Source organism: Nelumbo nucifera, chromosome 3, assembly GCF_055504915.1.
Source record: "Nelumbo nucifera cultivar China Antique chromosome 3, China Antique-T2T, whole genome shotgun sequence".
Taxonomy (NCBI): Eukaryota; Viridiplantae; Streptophyta; class Magnoliopsida; order Proteales; family Nelumbonaceae; genus Nelumbo; species Nelumbo nucifera.
This window is the reverse complement of record NC_142651.1, coordinates 105,908,668-105,911,919: the sequence shown is the minus strand read 5'-3', so window position 1 is coordinate 105,911,919 and position 3,252 is coordinate 105,908,668. Positions and strand designations below refer to the sequence as shown.

The 3,252-nt window shown below is 35.1% G+C and overlaps 1 non-coding gene across 1 annotated transcript; it reads left to right on the top strand.

The window, feature by feature from the left end:
• The first annotated feature begins 1,779 nt into the window (after positions 1-1,779).
• TRNAA-AGC (transfer RNA alanine (anticodon AGC)) lies at positions 1,780-1,852 on the top strand. The gene has a single exon. It is a non-coding gene; the product is annotated as a tRNA-Ala (tRNA).
• The last annotated feature ends 1,400 nt before the right edge of the window (positions 1,853-3,252 follow it).

The following is a 3,252-nucleotide window of genomic DNA, read 5'->3' as shown; positions in this document are numbered from 1 at the left end:
CTTTTGAGATCTTTTCCTAATAACCTCAGGATCCCATTTATAAAAGGAGAGCAACTCTCCCCCATGGGGGAGAGGACCATATAACCCTAACTCCAAGGCCTCATGGGGGACCTCTCCCTCTTCTCCTCTCTTCCCCACCATCTCTCCATACCTTCGGAGATTCAACCAACCTCCGCCTTCTTACCACCACACCTACAACGTATGAACCTAGATAGGCATTATGTTTTCGTGCCACCCGCACTGTAGCGGGGCATGTCGGCATGGCCTGTGCAGGTTGGGATGGGGCTTAGCCTGAGCCCGGGCCCGTGGCCCACTAGCTTGTATTTCAATTTCCTTTTTCTTATTTTCACTACAAAAAAAAATTAAAAAGGAAAAAAAAGGAAAAATGGAAAATTCAATGGTTGTAACTTCTAGCAATAATTTGAAAAAAAAAAACGTCTTAAAATTTTATTCCATATGAGTAATCAATTCATACAATAAAATTATAAACTAATTAAATAAAATTGAAAAAAAAATCAAGTCCCTCTAACTCTCTAAGTGGTGATAACAAGACCCGGAAAAAAGTTGACCCAACTCGAGAACCCGACCCAACCCGGAAAAAACTGGGTTGAGTTGGGTTGGGTCATGGGCCAACCCACTGACCTGATTATCAAGTTTAATTGGGACTATTTATGCATTGTTAGAAGTTTCCACTCTTTAATTTTTTTCTATTTAGTCTTTACTCTTTAAATTGTTAAATGTTCAAGTTTTTTTATTTTATATTTGAAAATTTGAGGTTAATTCTTTTAATTTTGGCATTTTTCATATAGTTTTTCTTTATTTTTTTAAATTTCAGTTATTTTTTGGGATGACCCGAATTGACCCATGGGTCAACCCTAAACTGAACATTTAGGGTTAGGGTCTAGCAATTGAAAACCCTACCCAAAATTCAACCTGAAGGATCTTGACCCAACCCGAAACCGACCCACCAACACAATTGCCATATAATATATTGGATGACATGTCATGTCCTCTTTTTATCTTATATAGTCTATCTTCTCCATCAAATGCACATCTCCAATGTTTCATCTTTAATTTGACTCCTTTCATCTAACACTCAATTTCCTGCACGTAAACAAAATTTTGACGCTACTGTAAACACTAAAGAGATGAATAGATCACATATCATAGCAACAAGCATATCAAAATTTTCCATATTGGACAATTAACAATCTGGTATATGTCTTCTCAAATGGATAGTGCCAAAGATACTATTACTTTGATAGTAAAAACCACGTTTTACATTTATTGCAAACCGCTCTCATGCCCTTTCCCGGTACATCCTTCATGATAACATAATTTCAAGCATCAATGCTTTTTTTTTCTTGGTACCCTAAAATCACTAAGCTAGCATTAAATTGGTTTTGAGAGGGGATCTAAGAGGAACTTGCAACTATTTTAATATTAAAATCTAAAATTTATAAAAAAAAAATCCAACTAAACCAGTTATTGCACTTCAGTCCTCGAAGTTCGGTATACTGATTCGGTATTTCAATTTGAATACAAAGCTTTTAAGTCTTCCAAATTTTCAATTCCAACTCGAGATACTACTCGATCAAGCTTTTCTTTTTATTGAAATTAAAATAAAAATAAAAAAATCATAAACAGTCTTTTATAAAAATGACTGCAGCTGAGTTTTTCTTATTCTTTTATTTTTTCATTTCCGTTCCTTTTTATTTTTTGAGTACAAATTTCTATTACTCTATAGATGGAAAGATACTTGTTTTTATAACAAGTTTAGGGGATGTAGCTCAGATGGTAGAGCGCTCGCTTAGCATGCGAGAGGTACGGGGATCGATACCCCGCATCTCCACAATTGTAGATTTTTACGAAGCATCCATATTATCGGACCTAAATTGCACCCCTACATCTTATACCCACAGGACATTACAGCCGCACATACATCGCTCCCTATATACAGTAGTGGCTTAATCCAATAGTTTAAACTTTTGGATTATAAGTGGTGTCCATCTTCTGTATTTGATCTTTGTACGTATGTGGTACAAGTGTTGATAGATACAAGGGTGCATTAATCGCTTTATATTTTTCGAACCGTCATTGATCTGGATAGTCGGACCGTTCAACTTGAGAACTGTTCAGGCAACCAGTTCCATTTTACCCAAAACCCAGAATCTGGTAAAAAACTATTGAAAATGTCAACAAACCGTTGATCAGGGCGGTCAAACTGTCGACCTGTTCAACGGTTTTTAACCGTTTCATTTTTTTAATTATTTTCTTAATTTTTTAATTTTTGCTATCAGAATGAATCACCCGTTTGAACTGGACGATTGAATCATTGACCTTAAAATCAGTGGCCAGAACGGTTCCGTTTCCGGGTCGTTTTTTAAAACGTTGGTTGGCAAGAAACCTTCTCATTTGCACAATCAAATCAAAGTCTATTTGCTGTTAACGTGAATTCATTTTAGCTTTGCACTATATTTCAACCACTTCAGCTGGGGGGAAAAATCAATTTTGGTTATTTTACAAGTTCAACTAATATATTTAGTATTATTACTATCAAAATTTTCAGTTGCCCAGTAACAAAACCTTCCATACTGAAATACATGGAGGGATTTTTCAACTCTCACAAAATATTCCAAGAAAACATCATCTCGTCACAAAATTTTAATTACGTTTTAACGCTATATGACAAGATTTTAAAACTGGACTGGATAAGGAATCGTTCTAGGTCTGGTTCGCAAGTCAAACAGTCCGATTGTCTGGTCCGAATAGATGGTCCTTTCAAACAAAAAATTTAAAAACACAAAAAAAATGACCAAAAACTGTTCCCAGGTTAACAATTTGCTGACCAAATCAATGATTTTTTACCAAAACAATAGATTTGGGGTTAAATGGTGATCGGTTCCTGATTTTTCCGGTCTGATCGTCCAGTCTAGTTTTGAAAACATTACTATATAATTTTTTCATTATCTAATTACAAAATAACAAGGAAAAGAATATGAAATTAGGCAAACAAGGAAATTATATGTATGTTGAGCCGGTAAGAAGTGAGTTAAACTTATTTTCACTGTTTTTTTGCACTACAAAGCCAAACTGGAAACACTAAACTGTTTTAATTCCCATTAATTTTGACTTGGTTCAGTAAGGAAAGAAAAGGAATAATGCTTTATGGTTGTACTCCATCCCATTTTTATGACATCACAACTAAATTGCGCCCACTTTTGGAAATGGAATTCTAAAGCCCTGTTTGGT